This window comes from Humulus lupulus, chromosome 1 (genome assembly GCF_963169125.1).
Source record: "Humulus lupulus chromosome 1, drHumLupu1.1, whole genome shotgun sequence".
Lineage (NCBI taxonomy): Eukaryota > Viridiplantae > Streptophyta > Magnoliopsida > Rosales > Cannabaceae > Humulus > Humulus lupulus.
Genome location: NC_084793.1, coordinates 92,422,180 through 92,442,637, shown reverse-complemented (window position 1 = coordinate 92,442,637; position 20,458 = coordinate 92,422,180).

Genomic DNA, 20,458 nt, shown 5'->3' with positions numbered 1-20,458 from the left:
ACAGCCCTAGTCGAAAGCAGGGCGGAGGTGTACCAGGTGACCAGCACCAATGTCCCTTACAAGCGTCCAGCTTCGATAAGGAAAGATATCTCCAAGAGAGATACAACCAATTTCTTTCTTTTTCACAACAACTATAGTCATGCACCAACGAGTGCAACCAGCTGAAAGATGAAATTAAGTTCCTTATCAGACAAGGACACCTGAGGAGATATGTACGAGCCACTGAAGGTTCTCAACGAGAAGCTTAAGGAGGCAACGAGCAGGCACCTGTACGCCAACGCTCACCCCCTTTACAGCCAGCTCCCGTGGCGGGTACGTTACTAACCATCTGTGGCGGCCCACACCTACTAAGAGATAGTGGGAAGGCAAGGGAGCAATACGCCCGAACCTTATGCCACGACCAAGACAATAAAAAGCTGAATGTGGAGGAACGAACTCCCATGAAAGCTCGAACTGAGGAAGAACTGATAACTTTCTCTGAGCTTGACGCTCAGCACGTCCGGTTCCCTCATTTAGACCCTCTGGTCGTGTATATCCAAATAGCCAATATGATGGTTAAGCGGGTGTTAGTGGACACAGGGAGCTGAGTAAGTATTCTGAACAATTCTTTGCTGGAAAGGATGAAGTTGTCAGTGATGAATTAGGAGCCATGCAACCAAACCGTTTATGTTTTTTCTGGTGAAGGGCTCGCGCCAACAGGGTCGATCAGGCTTCCGGTCACAGCAAGAACTGCACCTGCGAACAGGACATTGCTCATTACTTTTATAGTAGTTGATTGTCCTTCTGCATATAATGTTGTGATTGGAAGGCCTACTCTAGTCGACCTGCGAGTAGTAACCTCGATCTGGCACCTCGCCATGAAGTTTCCAACTGACGCAGGGATAGGATGCGTGTTGGGAAACCAACGAAAAGTGAGGGAATGCTACAATTCCTCGATTACTAAAGCGAAGAAGGGTCGATCGAGGGAAGGAGCCGAAAAAGGGTTGCAATTGGCCAATGAGATACAAGCCCAATCAGGTGAGCGCATCGCCAAATAGGGTGTTGCCCAAAGTGAGGATAGGGATTTTAGATCCTCACTTTGGGGATTTTGAGGAAGATGTAGGACCAACCAAGGGCCTCGAGGAGGTCCAACTCGATGAGTAAGATCGGACCAGGGTTGTGAAAGTTGGTAACAACTTAGAGACAACAACAAAACAGAAACTGGTGGAATTTTTGAAGAAGAACCAGGAGGTCTTTGCCTGGTCGCACAAAGATATGGTTGGGATTGACCCAGAAGTTATCAGCCATGTCTTGAACATAGATAAAAAATTTCCACCAATACAACAAAAAAGAAGGATGCTCGACAAAGATAGATTGAAAGCTTTAAAAGAAAATGTCGAGAAGCTAAATGAGAACGGATTCATCAGGGTAGCGTTTTATCCATCATGGGTCTCTAATCCCGTACTGGTTCCCAAGCCAAATGGAAAGTGGAGAACATGCGTGGATTTCACAGACCTTAATAAAGCTTGCCCAAAGGATTGTTTCCCACTCCCAAGGATCGACCAGGTGGTCGATGCCACTTCAGGGCACGAGATCCTATCATTCATGGATGCGTACTCTGGCTACAATCAGATTAGTATGCACCGACCTGATGAGGATCACACTAGCTTTCGGACCGATACAGGGCTTTACTGTTACTAAGTAATGCCTTTCGATTTTAAAAACGCTGGTGTGACTAACCAGCAACTAGTTAATGACATTTTTAAAGAGGTGATTGGTGTAAACATGGAAGTATATGTCGATGACATGCTGGTTAAGTCGAAGAAAGAAAAAGAACATATCGGGGACCTGCAAGAGTGGTTCAACCTCTTAAACAAGTATGAGATGAAGTTGAATCCCCTTAAGTGTTCCTTCGGAGTTGGATCAGGAAGATTCTTGGGATTTATAGTGAACTCACGAGGTATCGAAGCTAATCTCGAAAAGATCAAGGCCCTGGTCGATATGAAGCCACCAACAAAGATTAAAGATGTTCAAAGCTAACTGGGAGGATTGCCGCTTTAAGTAGATTTATCTCCAAATCTACGGACAAGTGCGACCCATTGTTTAATCTACTTAGGGGAAACAAGAAATTGGAATGGACGGAGGAGTGCGAATAGGCTTTCCAGGCTTTAAAATCTCATATGTCGCAACCACCGATTTTATCCAAGCCGGTTGAAAAGGAAACTTTGTTCATCTATTTGGCGGTCACATAATATGCTGCTAGTGTTGTCCTGGTAAGAGAGGAGGAACATGTGCAAAAAGTTGTGTATTATATAAGCAAAAGGATAATAGGAGCAGAACTGTGATATCCGCCCATTGAGAAGTTAGCCTATTGCGTGATCTTAGCCTCCAAAAAGTTGCGACCATACTTCCAAGCTAACCGACTAGCCACTATGGTAAGTCCTGCAGAAACCAGAAGTCGCTGGTAAATTATTGAAATGGGCATTTGAACTTGGACAGTTCGATATTTCTTACTTGCCACGAGCAGCAGTGTGAAGGGACAAGCTCTAGTAGATTTTGTCGCAGAACTTACTGGGCTCCAGGACATTGAGCCGATAGAAGAGCCTGAGCCTCAAAGCCAAACTCCCTCTTTGAAGTTGTTCATAGATGGCTCTTCTAACGAGCACAACACTGGAGCAGGTGTGATTTTAGTCACGCCTGAAGGCCATCGATTCCACTGTGCAATCAGATTCAACTTCACAGTGTCCAATAACGAAGCCGAGTACGAAGCTTTTCTCACAGGATTAAGATTAGCCAAGGACATGAACATAAAGTCGCTTGAAATCTATAGTGACTCCCAGTTATTGGCTAATAAAATTACAAGAGAATATCAAGCCAAGGGTCTGAAGATGGTTGCTTATTTAAACAAAGCAAAAGATTTGCTGGCACAATTTGAAAAATATACTCTCTAGCAGGTACCTCGCGACCAGAACTCAAACGCGGATGCTTTGGCCAAGTTAGCAAGTGCAAAGGATGCTGACACCTTAAATATAGTGCCTGTTGAACGTTTATCCGCACCAAGCATCCAAACAGAAGAAACCTCCATGGTAATCCAAGCAGCAGACACATGGATGGAACCTTTCATTGAATACTTGGAACGCGGAGTATTACCGTCGGACAAAAACAAAGCTAGAGCCCTCCAAAGGCAATCGGCTCGGTTCATCCTGGTTGACGAAGTGTTATACAGAATAGGGTACTCAATGCCCCTCCTAAGGTGTGTTTCGAAAGAAAAGGCTAAATAATTAATGCAAGAAGTTCATGAAGGTTTCTGCGGGGATCATGCTGGGGGGCAGAGTTTATCCAAAAAGATCCTAAGGCAAGGATACTTCTGGCCAACAATGAATGAAGACTCTATGGATTTTTTTCGAAAGTGCGACAAGTTCCAAAGATTTTCCAAGATACCACGAGCAACCCCTAATGAGCTAAAACAGATGCAAAGCTCGTGGGCATTCGCACTGTGGGGAATAGACTTGATTGAGTCTTTGCCCACAGAAAAGGCAACGTCAAGTATGTTGTAGTTGCTATTGACTACTTCACGAAGTGGGCCGAAGCTGAGCCACTTGCAACAATAACGACCAAGAAAGTTCTCGATTTTGTGGTCAAGAACATCGTGTGTCGCTATGGGTTTCCAAGGAAGATTGTTTCAGATAATGGCACACATTTCGATAGTGATCTGTTCACCGATTTTTGCGAAAGGCATGGGATTATCAAGAGTTTTTCTATAGTAGCCCATCCACAGGCAAATGGACAGGTTAAAGCTGTCAACAAGACACTAAAGGATACTCTGAAGAAAATGCTTGAAGAAGCGAAGGGGGCATGGCCAGAACAGTTACCTGAAGTCCTTTGGTCGTATAGAACATCCCACCGAACAGCAACATGCCATACTCCATTTTCCTTGGCATATGGGTATGAAGCTATGTTGCATGTTGAATTAGATCCGCCATCGCACCGAAGGTTGGCATACGATCAAGACGTTAATAGTTAGTTATTGATGGAATCTCTGGATTTGGTCGATGAAAGGCGCGAGCAATCTCAACTTTGAGTTGTAGCTTACCATCAAAAGGTCGCTTCGTATTTCAACTCTAAAGTATGCGAAAGAAAATTTAATGTGGAAGATTTGGTACTTAGAAAAGTTTTCCTCAACACTCGCGATCAAGCTGCTGGAGTGCTTGGACCTAACTGGGAAGGGCCATACCAAATCGAAGAAGTCCTAAATCCAGGCACTTATAAGCTTGCTCGCTTAAATGGAGATCTCATTCCTTGTTATTGGAATGGAGAACACCTGCACAAGTATTATCAATAAACAATTCTTTTTAAATAATTGGCTTGTATTAATTTCTCTTTTTACAAGTTTACATATCACTGATCACTTATAAGTGTAAGATCAAATTTTTTATCACTCATACAGACACGATTGTCCATTTATTACGAGAATTAAAAGGAACTGTGCGTAGCCAGTTATTCTTGCCAATTATTGTATTTATTACAAGTATTTGCTCATTACATGTGTTGTTTCGCTCTATTATCATTTCTATAAGTATTTATTCCGAGCAGTAATGTTCGAACAGGTCTTAGTCCAGGCAAGTGATCGATGACCTTAAGCACCTCAATCACTTGGGGGGCATATAAAGTACCAAGTAAGCAAAGCATATCAATAAGGATATGTAAACACACGAGCAAAATATGGGAAAGAATTCTATGGTACTTAGAGTATTTTTCAAATTTTTGTTTAAATTTTGTTAAATCAAAACAAAGTGATATGCTAAGTTCGGTCATGCGAACAGATGTTATAATAAAGTGCAAATATTATAATGTCAAAAGTAAAATCCTTTTCACTGCGAGCAGTTTCTGCTCAGAAGAAATTGTTAATTAAAAGAAAAAGTTGCCCGTGCAGCAAAAAATAAATTGTCTTGGCATCACGAACCGAGGTTCATGTGTCCCAAGTTACAAATTAAAATAAATACAGGTAAAAATTTATGAGGCAGCAGGAGGATCCTGCTGAGGCTCTTGTGGTTGCTGGTCGACTGTGGCCCTAGCATCTTCATTGACGTCCTCAATACCTGTTGCCAAAGATATCTTAGGGGATCCCTGAGCCCTTTCTTCCTCTTCCAGGCGAGCAACACACTTCGCCAGCTCAGCCTCCCTTATAGGGTCTAGTAGATAGGCAAAGTCTGCCTTGGGGTTGCTCTTCCAGAACATATAGAAGCACTGGAACGCCGCTCCCTTATACTTCTCCAGGTTGCAGGTGTTGGTCTCCTCGAGGACGGCAATCTCTTTGCGGCTGATCTCCAACTCCGTTTGAAGTTTGTTGGCTTCTCGGAAGTTTATCAGCGAGGTATCCTTATACCTCTCCTTGGAGGTAGTGATTTTGACCACAAAGTCCTCCTTCTTCTTCAATTCCTCCTTGAGCTTGGCGATCTTAGCCTCAGCTGCTCGCAACTCCTTAGCATGCTTAGCCTTGACCACCTTGTTCAGCTCGGTAAGCCTTCCCTCGACCGCCTTGATTTCTTCAGCATGCTCGGCGACCATCTCCTCCGAGCGGCACCAACCGGTACTCGCGGTCAGAATCCCCTGCGATAAAAAATAAATAAATAAAAAAAGTTGTTATTATAAATCAGAGAGATAAGTAATCAAACCACAATGAAAGCGGTGACTTACAGTGAGTAGTTCATTCAGCGCGCGACTGAAGAGCTGGTCAACCGGCATGGTGGGGGTGTTGCTAAAGGATTCCAAACTATGCCGGTGTCTGGACAGTTTCTTCAGCCTGTCGCTGGCCGAAGTGCAGGCGGAGTTCAGGATAGCCTCAACCAGAGTTTTATCTGGTTGAGCACCAGGATTCTGGTCGGCGGGAGCTGGAGGATTCTGGTCGGCGGGACCTGGAGGGGGAGTCGTCTCCTTTGAAGGAGTTGGTGCAGAAGGGTCCTCCGTCTGAGCCCTTTTTGCAGATGGGTCACTACAGCCTTCTCCGGGCTGGTGCCTGTTCGATTTCTTCCTGCTCGTAGGAGTTGTGGTAGTGGGGTTGGTGTACAAATCGAACACCTTCTCGGCTGGCATGTCTGCAGAAAAGAAGCATACAATCATTCAGGGCAAGCTGTCATACAAAAAAGACAATGAAATGGAGAGAAAAGAAATTATAAGTAAAATACCCAAGCTACAACTACTGGTCGTTACATTGTCTCTTGTACTACTGCTACACTCACTCTCTGCCATGAAGAAGTCCGAATCTAAACTAGTCGCGTATTTAAAGTTGTCGTCCCCGTCAAATAGATGACAGGGAATGGGCAAACTATCTAAGAGTGAGAAGTCAGTACCGTTCTCATCCGAGGACTCAAGTATAGGCTCGAGGTGTTCAGAAAGCTTCTGCTTGCCTTTTCCCTATTGGGTAGGGGCAGCAGCTTCTCACGGAATGCTTAAGTGAAGGCCAGGTTGTGGGTGACCAAGTCTGGTGTTAAAAAGTACTCTTGGAAGTACTTCCCCACATTGGGCTTGTAGGTAGTGTCACTCAGCAAGGTGCAAGTAGATTCCTGGTAGTAGAAATGGAAGAACCCTGTGTGTGTTGTGGTTGGGGTTGGATTTGAGATCAAACAAATAATTGATCTCATGTGGCGTAGGAACATGCCACATCTTGTGATTGTAAAAGATATAGAGAGCAGAAAGTACTCTATATCTGTTTAGGGTGATTTGAAAGGGAGCGACCTCGAAATAATTGGCCACCCCTTGGAAAAATGGATGTAGAGGCATGGTTGCCCCTGCCTCGATGTGATACCTCGACCAAGCGCTGAAGGCGCCCCCAGGCAGGTCAATCGAAGGCTTGATGAGAGTTATCCCAGGAAGGTCGTACTTCTTGAGATAATTGGCTACCATCCTAGCTGTAATAATACTAGGAGGTGCCACGTCCCATTCGACCTCTGGTCGGAGGACATCGCGAGGTTGGCCTTTGGTTTGAATGTCTGGCGGGGAAGTGTTTACAAGTTGAGGGGTGGTCGGAGGAGTTTCAGCCCAAGGAGCAGGCTGGTTAGTAGAAGGCTTGGTTGTTGACTTTTTTCTTTGAACGATGGACTTCATGCGACCTATATTTGTTGGGCTGCTCGGTGGTCTGTTTGCAGGGCAGTGTTGAGAAAAAGGAATTTCTGAGAATTGCAGCGACGGCTGTTCTTGATCTTTGAGCAGTAGTGCGAGCAAGTTATCATCTGTTGGCCTCTCACCTCCCCACAGATCGTGCATGAAAATCTGCGAACAGACAATGGGAGATGAGAATCTACAGCCAATAGACTAATGAAGTGGAAGCGTTGGGATAACGTTGCTCGTGTATAAAAGTTAAGTTTTTATTCGACCAGCAACATTCTAACGTAAACACTAAATAGTATGCAAATAGTTTGGAAAACGGATTAAAAAGCAAAAATGAAAAGTTGTTCAAAGAAAAATTTTCAACTCTCTAAAAGGGAGGGAGAAAAACTCAGTTTTTTCCAAGTGCCTAAAAATCGAATTTTTTCTTTGATTTTGCGCCCCAAATCAGTAATCTCAATTCCTAAGTCAATTCCTGAGCCTCGTTTAGTGTTTTTCGTCCTTATCTTGCCATGTTACTACCTACTTGCCCGTTTACTCCAAATCATTTTTTCAAGAACATTCGAGAACTCAGAATCCAAAACACATCAGAAAACTCGAAATATAATTATTGCATGGCATCTCAAAGACAAAGAAGTTCAAGAAACTTACTTGAATAACCGTAATCGCAACGACCCAATTGCAAGAGCAGGTGAAGTAGAAATACGAGCGTTAATTCGAGTGGCTGAACAAAGACTCCACGGATCACCGAAGTCGTCTGAGTTTTCTGGGTTCTTCATACTTCGTTCTTCAGTTTGTGCTTCGTTCTTTAGTATACTTGAAGTAAAAAGTAAAAAGTGAAACTGAGGGGTTATTTATATTGGTCGAGGCACGGTTAATAAGGTAATGATGAGGGATGATTTTTTGAGGCATGGAAAAATGTGATAGCCGTCAAATGACCTTTTGGGAAATTGCAATGACATGATTGGTTACCTTTTCTTAAAAGGCACTGGCGGTTCTGATAGGTCACACAAAGGGTTGATCGCTTAAGTTTACTTTATGCTGGTCAGAGTAAAATAAACTTGGGGGGAAAATGTTTACCCAAAAAACAGACTACCTGATGACGTGGCAGGATTGATCTACACGTGGGAAACACGTGGCAGTTTTAAGTGAGCATATCCTCCTCGACCCTCGATTAGGAGATCATTGGCTTATAAAGTATCATAATCATGGGCGACCAGCCTGGTCGCATATAGTCAGTCATTTCCTTCAGATATGCAATCTTGTAATTACGTATTGATTGTAATTTTCATTATTATTTAGATACGCATGTATTAAGTGTAATTAAGGCCCATTAGCCCATGTAAACCTCCTTGAGCTTATAAATAAGAATCAAAGGGCTGAAGAGAGGGGACTTTTGAACTTTCCAACATTTGGCTTAAGAACGCTTGAGCTGAGAGATTCTAAGAGAGAAAAAGAGTGTTGTTATCCATCACAATTGTATTTATCTGAGATTTAGTGAAACTCATGAACCCTAGTTTATTGATCACTGTTCTTGGAATACTACATCAATAACAACACTAAGTGGATGTAGGTTGTTACCATTCTATTGGAGCCGAATCACTATAAACTGTTTGTGTCATTTATCTTTTCATCTAGAGTTCTTCTCATGTTCATCTTACTTTATATCGTTTATCTGACTCTGTGTCATTGACCAATTCGAGGGTCAATAGAAGGATAAAAAGGCAATCTTGACCAACTCTAACTAACGAACCAATAAATGGAGGACAAAACTACATTTATTGATTATATCAATGGACTACAAGAGAAAACTCTAATTATAATTCAATAAATACTTAGAATGCAATTCCATATTTATAGTGGAGTAATCATGAAATTAATAAATAAGATTACTATGTTAAAGAGTTTAATTAATAATCTAGTTTATTGGAGCTTCGTATTATAGGTCTATGGTCCCCAGATGACCTCTATCCTACACTGTCAATGGTAAGGATGTCAAAAGAAAGATTTGTAGAGAGAAGGACTTAATTACAAATATATTAATTGTAGCACCTCAGACTTTTACTTAGTTAGATAGTGTTATCTTACGCTGTAGTATTTTAGTTTTCATGGATATTGATTCAAAGTCTAGATTTAGTTAGAAACTCGTAGAACTAGTTTTGGATTTTATAAGCGTAGCCTATAGTTTAGAAATACTATTTTTTTCATAAGGTTTGATTAATGAAGATAGTCTTAAGAATATTATTTATTATAACCTAAGGTTTAGATAGAGTAATTAAGAATGTGACATTTGTCACATGTATGTTTATTAAAGAATTAAGATTTTAGATGAATAAAAATAATCATGGATAAGTCTAGGAAGTCTAGAACATTCCCTCAGATGCTAGGATCTCGTACTACTCATTCAAAGTAGTTTAAACAACTTTAAGTGTGCTTAAAATGTGCAAAAACGTTGTTTAGTATATCAGCGTAAGCCAATATATCGCGGCTATAGGGGCCGATATATTGCCTATGATTTTATGGAAAAACACGTCGACTTTGCATGAACGAAACCACGGACAATCGGGATTATGGTGCAGGCGATATATTGCCTATAGGGGCGATATATCGGCTCCAGTGGCCATTTTTTAAATTCCATGGAATCCGAAGCTAGAAGCGGCCCTCAACAACTTGGACTTGTTCCTGGACGTTTTGAGCGAGTTTTTGGCATCTGTTGAGCGGAAAAAGTTATTTTTGACCATTTTATTTATTCATTAAAATGGAAGTTAGTTTCACTCCTTGAACTCTATAAATAGGACCTTGCACTCAACCATTTTCATCATCTTTCAAACACTTTTCAAAGCCTTCAAGCCACTATTTTTGTTCTAGAGAAAAACAGTTTTGGGGTTAAAGCTTTCAAATCTACAGATTTTCTAAACACTTGGGAAGTACGCTTTTGTGTGATTTCATTTTTTGAGGTATAGATTGAACTCTAAGCCATCTACGGTACTTTTAATCTTCAGGTTTAGTCCATTTCCATTCTTCTTATTCTTTCCTTTTATTTCAAAACCGAACTCATTATAATGACTTTTGGTTATATGTTCAATTTCTTTGAAACATAAGGTTTTTGGTAAGTCTTTATTCTGATGATTTAGATCTTTTCTTCATCTACTTTTCTCTAGAAGACTTATGGTTTTGTTATGTTTGGTTTTAGGAGTTTCCGATCCCGCAGTTGTATTCAATATCTCGGATTTGGTAAGAAAAATTAGGGAGTTTAGTTTATGACCTAGTTTATGTTTTGTATGACCTAACATTTCAGGTACAATAAATGGGTAAGTATGTCTGGATCTAAGGTGTCCAATGATCTATGACGGACTTATGTCCGGTAGGCTCGGTTGCCAAAATTTTATGAAGGACCTAAGTTGATGTCCGGTGTATGACAAACTTATGTCCGGGGCTTAATTGTCACCCATGTATAAGCACTTGTCTTTTTATTATATCTAACTTGCTATTATGACATATGACTTATGACTATGAACTATGATTTAGAGTATGATTTATGATTATGACTTAGCCTATGATATGACCTAGGGTTTTATGATGTTGTATGATTAGTATAAATAAGTTTTATTATGACTCTTGTGAAATTTATGATATGTTTGATTATACGATTATATGTTTGACTCGTGTCTGTATTTTTCTTACTGGGCTTAGAAGCTGACCCTTTATGATGTTGTTGTTTCAGGCAATTAAAGATAGAAAAGTTGGTGGCGAGTGGGACCTAGGAGCTTCGTGATGTACTCGTGGGGACCATATAGTCAAGGAAGATCAAGCGGGCCTATTTTCATTAAAGCATGTTTTTTTTTTAAAAAAATATTTAATGTTGCTCATTTTAGTATGTTAAAGACAATTGTTTTATTTTTGTAAAACCATGGATCCATTTATTTATCTTAAATTTTCATTCCATAAAAGAGCAATGCTTATGTTTATGTTCCAACGCTTTGTTCTCGATAATTTATGAGTTACATTAATTTTTTAGGAGAATGAAATAATTATGTGATAATTATAGGCAATTGATTAATTATGAATTAATTAATTATTTAACTATATAGTTTTTAAAAAAAAAACTATAGTTTAAAATTAATATTAATCATGTTTGGATTAATATAAAGAGAGATTAATAATTATCTTATTTAGAATAAGATATTTATTTATTTAAAACTCATATTTTAAGATAAAATTAATTTTGAAATAACTGGTATTTATTTTTGGATAAATATATTGTCTTAAATATTAATTAAACAAACAAATGAGAAAATTAGGGATAACCCTAATGGTGTGGTCGACACACTCGCTATACAGTGAGCGTGGCGCCACAGACAGGGGTTTCCTATCTTTGGAATTTGAATTTTGAATTTCAGATAATTTGTTTATTTAATTATATATATTTAATTATTATTTTTTAAATATGATTTAAATTAAATAATTAAATAGGTTATAACTAAGTAGCTTTATTTTAAATAAAATAAAGATTAATTAAATTAGTTAATTATCTTTTTAAACCTGAAAAGAAGTGATACTTTTAAGAACAAAAAGAGGTTTTCATTGACTGTCGGACTCTCTCTCTTAAAAAAAAAGCAATAGTTTTTCAAAACCTGAAAAATTATTCAATACATATTCTCTCAATCAAACCTCTCTAGATCTCATGTGTTGAGTACATCTAGAGAGTTTGAAATCAGTCTTTTGAATCTTACGTGCCCACACACGTCCTTATATGTTTGAGGATTGGTCTTGTAGATCAAGGTGTGAGCTTTCAAAATATGGAATGGACGATCATTGATTTATACAAAAAGATTCGTGGATACTTGATAGGCTTCAAGATTTAATCTTTAATCTCTATGTATGTGATTTAATATATCTATATATGTATGATCATGGCTGGTATTAATAAATTTTTTACGAACCTATTCTGCAGCTTATCTCTAATTTACACTTTTAATACCAACAATTGGTACTAAAGCAGTCTACATATATATATTTATATTAAATGCTATGTGAGATTCTTGCATTTGTTATATGTATGTTGGTATATATATTGAATGGATGGATATGTTTTATGAATGTATGGTTGAATGATGGATCGCTAATTATATGGTGTTTTTAGGTTAGGAATTTGATTTTCTTGATCTTGTGTAAGCCATAAAGGGAAAAGGATTTTTTTAAGTTTTATTTTTGAACTTAAGATCTGAATAATATGTACACAAGAAAAATAAGAAAAGGGACTTAAGCCATGAACCATGGAGGCACACGACCCGAGCCCCTCAGCAACAAGCCACATGCACGCGAGCCCGGCCCCAGTGAGGGGCATATTTGTAATTTTAGCCCGTTGAGGGCATAAATGTGATATATGTGTGTATTGGGACTAATACCACGAGTGTGTGGTGATATATTTATCATGTGCGATCTGAGACGGTCCTGGAGAACGAAATAGGAAAATAGTCACAACGGGGTCGAATACCCGACTCGGGAGAAGCCTAGGGGTATTTTTGGAATATAGCATGTGTTCAGGAATTACCAGGTACAGGTAGTAATTTAGCAATTATTTGGGCATGTCGGGATTAAATGGGAATTTATAGGAACACTCGAGGAATTAGCGGGACGTGAAAATTGACAGGATTGCCTTTGGTGGCATTGAAGGATTTAGGATAGTCTTGAGGGCATTTTGGACTTTTAGCTAGAAGACAAGCTTGGACTTATCTCAGAGTCTAGAACCTAGTTAGAAGGAAAAAGAAGAACGGGAACATCAGTCTCAGCTCTAAGTCTCTCTCTCTCTCTCTATCTCACGGTTCTCTCTTCCTCTCTTGGTGCTTGGAGGTTTTGATCAACTTTGAGGATTTTAGACTAAGATCTTTGAAGATTTGAAAGACTGTTGTGGTTGGGATTAGCTCAAGGGTGAAGATACCACAGAGGTTTCCAACGAGGCTCGGGTTAGAGGACTATGCTCGGGATCGCGGTACACAAACAGCTCGTGACACAGGTAAAAAAAATGTTGTACCCGTAGAGCAGGGCACGAACCTATTGTTTGTGTTTCAAGGCGAGACCTTATTACTTATGTTTAATATATGTGTGGATATATGTGATTAATATGATATGTTATGCATGTTTATGAGTGAACAACGAAGGCTAGGAACGACGAAGGCCATGAATGTCAAAGGCTGAGAACGGCAAGTAGTCGGGTACAGCAACGGGCCGGGATCGGCGTTAAACACACTAAGTGCAGGCCGCTAGGGCGAGACCCTCCTAGGGTGTTGTATCCACCCACTCGGTGAAGACCGCAAACCCAGGGCCTGGTAAAGCACCTGGGTCGATGTAGGTTGTTATGTGTTTAGCCATTGGTTGTTTTGTTGTATACTGTGGATTGTTATGTTATATGTTATATGTGTGAGTTTTCTTGTTGGGCTTCGGCTCACGGGTGTTCTCTAGTGTAGGTATGGGCAAAGGAAAGGTTGACCAACCATGAGTACAGAGAGTGTGGAGTGACGAGTATATGTTCAGCCTACCTGGCTTCCTTGGCCAAGGTTATTTTGGGAAATGTATTCTAATGAACTGCTTTGTCTCCTAGGTCAACTGTAATTATATTTTTTAGTTGTATTATAATTTCTAAACAGTATTTTGGGATCCCAACTATATAATTTTTTTTATGATTTCAATGAATGTCCAAATCTCAACAATTTATGTCGTTAAACAAGTTTTATTTCAATTTAGTCACACTTTTAACCTAAAACCTCGATTAGTGATCTAATGACACATTTTTAACTCACATAGTAACGACTCTAAGGAAGTAGGGCGTTACAACTTGGTATCAGAACGTGCCAAGGTTTATTGCTCCTAGAGATCGAGCGAACATGTACGCTCACTGCCAGTGACAAGCTCGACTCAGGGTTGGTTGGTATTTAGTGAATTATAGGCTTAACTACTTGTTTAAGTTGCCATGTTTGCCTGAATGTATAGATAGAGCATGATGAGTGTGTTGATATATGCATGATCCTAGGGCATGGCCTCCTTGATTGTTGTATGCTATGTGTGACATGTTGACTTGCTGATTGTGGTTGATTGATGAGATTGGGAGGTGGTTTTGGATGTTGTTATCATGCCTGATGTACATCGTCATTGATTGCAGGCATATTGCAGTAATGCCTCGACAATCAATCAGACTCCGCATCAATAGGGTCGAGGATGACAACAAAGGTCAACAGTTATTTGCCGATATGGAAGCTAGACTTCATCGAATAGAGGAAGAGTATTGAAAGTTGAGGCAACAGGACCCTCCCCGGGGTATTGGGTTACAGGTTCCACAGGCTGTGGCACCAGTGTCAGCCCAGCCTTTTATGAAAAATAGGCGGGAACCCTTGTACGAAAGGTTCAAGAAGCAACTTCCTCCCACCTTTGAGGGTGGCCCAGACCCACTGCGGGCAGAGCAGTGGATGAACATGATTTCTTCCATCCTGGATATCATGAGAGTGGAAGGGAATAAGAGAGTGGCCTGCGCCAGTTATTGTAACGCTCCAATTTCCCGAGACGTTACTTAGGGAGTCCGTTTAAAAACAATAAGGAATAAATACTTTAAGACACTAAGAGAAAATATTTATTTAAAATTTAAACAGACAATGAGATCTCATTATTAAAAATAAAAATGTTGGACGCTAAGTTTAATAACAACAACATAAAGAAAATAATCGTTCAAGTCTGACAATTTAAAAACATAACATTTATTTCTAAAAACATAAAATAACTGGAGCCTAGCCTCTAACATGTTCCATCCATGCCTCAAGCCCGCACCACTCACTGCATTGCTTTGCCTTTACCTGCACACAAAGTATCTGTGAGCTAACGCCCAGTAAGAAGAGCTATGTAGGACATAACTCCCCAAACCAAAAAACATAAACTTTCAACTAAACATAAATAAACATCATAAGCATAATAATCATTGTGCGATATATAAACACCATATCACACTAACATAATGTGTGTTACACTCACACACATAAATACTAACAAGTCATGTTGGTCGGACATGAAATGTAATCTGCCTTGCTTGCGATGTACTCACACTTGGCATTCCCACGGTGGCACCTAGTCTAGCCTGCACTGTACTCACACTAAGCCATTCCCTCGAGACATCGTTGCCCTACCTGCGCTGTACTCACACTCGGCAGTTCCGTGGTGGCATCCTATTATCCCGAGTTATACACACCCAAGATAATTCCTGCAAGTGCTATACCCACACAAGCAGCTAGATTCTAGTAGCACGCCTACTCTATCATCTAAGCATGTCTACTAACTAAAATCTCTAGCACTATCTTCATGCTAGCCAATCTAATGCAACAATTCAGGTCACAAAATAATTACATAATTAAACAAATAAGAAAACAAGGTTGTACGCATAACGTACGTACACCCTGTGCGCAGATGTCCACTCTTCTTACCTTAAACAGTGCGTTTTCCGCTGACGTGTCTCAAACCACTTGCTGCGTCACCTTGACGACCGCTAGCTCCTAGACGTCCAATTACACAGCGAAAATTCAGGAAAAATAAAAATAGGCGTTAAGGTTTTATTTCAAAACCCTAATTGTCGAAAAAATTAACCATGAAAATTTAACGTGCATGGCACGTAAATTAAAATCATTTTTCACAAGGTTCAAAACCATCATGTCACATGCACAAACAATTCATAATGTATCGCATGAATTCATATATATACTTTTTATGTGAACATTACCAAAATGCCCTTTAATGTCACAATTACATAATAAACTCAATAATTTCTAAAGATCATCATATGACAACAAAATTTAACAACCAACTTTCCAAAACCCTAAATAATAAGCAAAGACTCATACAAGACCAGAAAAATAATTTTTAACATTTATAAATTATTTTTCCTCAATTTCTCAAATAAAACTCAAATAATAAAAAATAATTACACAACCAGCCCAAAAATCAAACTAACATATAGACTATTTAAAAATCCAAAATAAACTTATAAAAATTATATTAGAATTTTCTGGGCAAAATAACTATTTTTCTTAATTAATTTAATATAAAATCTAATTAATTAAAAAAAAATTCATAACTGATTAAAAATAGAATCTAACTATACAGATCGGTTTCTACATCCTACAGTATTACACAAAAATTACCTAGTGTTCAAAACAGTAGTATTATTATTTTCTATATTTAAAATATAAAATAAGCCAATTAAATCATATAAATTACATAAATGATTAAAATTAGAATTAAAATTATAGAGAGCCTTATAATCTCATTTTAAACTTATAAAAAAATTCTCAGAATTTTTAGAATACTTTAAATAATTTTCCACGTATATTTTCTTAAATCAAATATTTAAAAGCAAATAATTGAAGAAAATTATCAAATACAATCAAAACTTAAATCTAAACATACAAAGCCATTTTAAATCATACAGATATCATTGAAACATAAAATCATATTTTTCTGAACATTAAAAATATTTTTCATAATTAATCTTTATTTAAAATTCAATAAATCATAATAATTCAAAGAAAAATAAAAAAATATCAAACCAATTGGAAAATGCTCTAAAATTAATGTACTAATTTTTAAGATTGAAAACCTAAAAAAACACCTTAGGAAATACCCAGATCGGGTTCGCCAGAGTTCTCACCGGAGTTGTCGTCTTCTTCGGCGCGGGCAAGGTTGTTTCTTTCGTTTCCGGCTACCCCAAAATTCCAAACCACTTGGAAACTTCCCACACGTGTTCCAGCAGTCCAAAACGACCCTAAGATACAAAGAATCATGCCACAACCGCCTTGGTCGGAGTCTTCTTCTCCAACGCCGGTGTACCGCCAACAATGGAGCTCAAAATTAGTTTTTCTTGCTCTAAACCATTTCAGCTTATTTCTTCACATCAAAACCAATTCTTGGAGTCCCCTAAGCTTGTTTGTCACCAACCACGCACACCATACACTCTTGAACACATTTAAATCCAAAATTATCAAAGAATATGCATTTTCTTGGATAAAAATGGTGAATCACAATCCGAGGCTTTATAAATGTATTTCCCACACTCAAAATATTTATTTCCTCCCCTATAATGATTCTACAACATTCATTACCGCCCAGATTTTTCTTTAGTGCAAGAACTCAAAAATTTCTTCTCTTTTAAAAAAAACGACAATTAGACTCTCTCTCTTCAATCATTTGCTTCCCTCACTATTTCCACGATTTCTCCTTCAGATTATCCTGGTAAATACGTTTTAGAAAAGGTTTAGAAAAGAAGTTAGTGTTTGAAGTGGTAAGATCCTCTTTTCAAGGAATTCTTTATTTTTTTTTCTTTAAAAAAATAAAATAAAATAACTAAGTTCCACAACTGATATTATCAGTTAAATTTTGAAAATTTAAGTAATTTTATGAATATTTAATCATGTTAAAACAGAAGAAATAAAGTCTCTAAAATACCCCTTGAACCAATCCCAAACTTGAGGGTATTATGGTCTTTTCACAAATTCAAATATTTAATATTATGGCAAACCAAAAATTACACATAATATGATAAAATAATTTCAAGCATATTATTATTACTATTATGCTCATAATAACAATAATAATTTTTAATTAAATAAATAACTTAACTCGAGCCGTTATTTATTCACTTGACATTATTCTCATGTTGTGATTCCACAAAAACTCAAACATGAGAAACCATGAATTTTATTTTCATTGGAAGTCATACATATCCAATATTACAATAAAGAAAAAGAAAAGAAAAAAAAATGACAAGGATGCACACAGTGGGAAAATTACGAAATTGCCCTTCTTGGAAAACGGATATTACAGCTATATGTTGAGAGAGGACGCCCGCATCTGGTGGGATGTTGTGTCCCATAGGAGGGATGCAACAGTTATGACTTGGGCAGAATTCAGAAACATCTTCAACGAGAAATATTACAGTGTTGCAATCTGAGCTACAAAGGTGGATGAGTTCGTTAATTTGACTCAGAATCGGATGACGATTACTGAGTATGCTTTGAAGTTTGATCTATTAGCAAAATTAACGCCGAACTTGGTGACTACTAATATGGCACGGAGGGATCGATTTGTCCTGGGATTGAACGTTATGATCGCCCATGATGTTAAGATAACCTTGGATTTGGGAACTACCACCTATGCACAGGTAGTGGAGAAGGCACTTACAGCTTAGGGGGCCGAGGATCAAATTTGGAGAGAGGGCGTTGCTATGCACGATGCTCGGAGGATGGTGCCTACTTTTACTGGATCTAGTAGGGGTAGTGGCCGTAGTGAACAGTAGAGAAAGGCCCCAGATTTTTTTATTCTTCCTTGCTCAGATAGGAGGGCACATGATGCTTTCAGTGGCCACCAGGGCGGGGGAGACAATTGGATTAGGTTCCCAGTGTGTCCTCAGTGCAGGCGACGATATCTGAGAGAGTGCAATATCAGGGACTGTTTTACTTGTGGGAGCATTAGTCATATGAGGAAGGACTGCCCATAAGCTAGGAAAGAAGAACTAAAGCAGAGCGACAGCCTCACTCCTGCCAGAGTATTTACCTTGACCCAGACTGAGGCTGAGGCTAGCCCCTCGATCGTGAGAGGTCAGATTTATAGCATCAGTTCTTCATTTACTGCATTGATTGATTCAAGGGCTACTCATTCATTTGAATTTGCTAGAGTGATAGATCATTTGTGTAGACCTAGTGATTCGTATGCTAAGGGATTCAGAACGTTGTTGCCAACTGGGGAATTGGTAGTCTCTATGAGATGGGTTAAAGCATTACTAGTAGAGATAGAAAGTAAAGAGTTGTCGGTAGACCTGATTGAGTTAGATATGTATGACTTTGATATGATCCTAGGGATGGATTGGTTATCAAAGTATGAGGCGACAATTGACTTGAAGCGCAGGATAGTGACCATTGAACCAGAAGGGGAGGTAGCCTTTGTATTTGTGGGGATAGTGAGTGGACCATGAGTACCTATGATTTTGGCGCTGAAGGCTAGAGACCTAATGCAAGAGGGTTGCATAGGATTCCTAGCGAACATTGTGGATACGTCTAGAGTTGTTTGGTTGGACCGGGTGAGACTAGATTAGTATGTGAATTTCCTGACGTGTTTCCAGCAGACTTGCCAGGGTTGCCACCACACTGAGAGATCGAGTTCGTCGTAGAGTTGGCGACACGGGTGGAGCCAGTATCTAAGACACCTTATAGAATGGCTCCAGAAGAGTTGAAGGAATTGAAGATTCAGTTGTAGGGGTTACTGGATTTGGGATTCATCAGGCCGAGTTTTTCACCATGGGATGCTCCAGTGTTGTTCGTCATGAAGAAGGATGGATCCTTAAGGATGTATATTGACTATAGAGAGTTAAACAAGCTGACCATCAAGAATAAGTACCCACTGCCTAGGATCGACGACTTGATTGACCAACTACAGGGGAAGACAGTTTTCTCCAAGATTGACCTTCGATCAGGCTACCATCAGTTAGGGATTAAAGAGGAGGACATACCAAAGACCGCATTCCACACAAGGTATGGCCACTATGAATTTCTAGTTATGTCCATTGGCTTAACCAATGCCCCAGCACCCTTTATGGACTTAATGACTAGGATCTTTAGGGATTATCAGGACAAGTTTGTGATCATATTCATTGATGACATACCGGTGTACTCTCAGTCAGAGGAAAATCACGAGCAACATCTTCGCCTGGTACTATAGTGGTTGATAGAGCACAAGTTATATTCTAAGTTCAACAAGTGTGAGTTTCGGTTACCCCACGTAACATTTCTAGGGCATATCTTTGATAAGGATAGAATTCTGATGGACCCAAGTAAGATTGAGGGAGTGAGAGATTGGCCCAGGCCGAGCAGTGTACCAGAGGTCAGGAGTTTCTTGTGATTGGCAGGGTACTATCAGCGATTTGATGATGGATTCTCTAGAATAGCCACACCGTTGACCAAACTGATGTGTAAGAAGACTAAGTATGTATGGTCAGATAGGTGTGAGAACAGTTTCAAGGAGTTGAAGCGGCGACTGATCACTCTCCAGTATTGAGTTCGCCGTCAGACAATGAGAAGTTTGTAGTCTACTGCGATGCTTCAAGACAGGGTTTGGGGTGTGTATTGATGCAAGCTGGAAAGGTAATAGCCTACGCGTCAAGACAGCTGAAGGAGTATGAGCAGAGATATCCCACACATGGTCTGGAGTTGGCAACGGTGGTGTTTGCACGAAAGGTTTGGAGGCATTATTTGTATGGAGAGAAGTGTGAAATATACACGACCATAAGAGTTTAAAGTACTTCTTTACTCAGAAGGATTTGAATATGTGCCAGAGGCTTTGGCTAGAA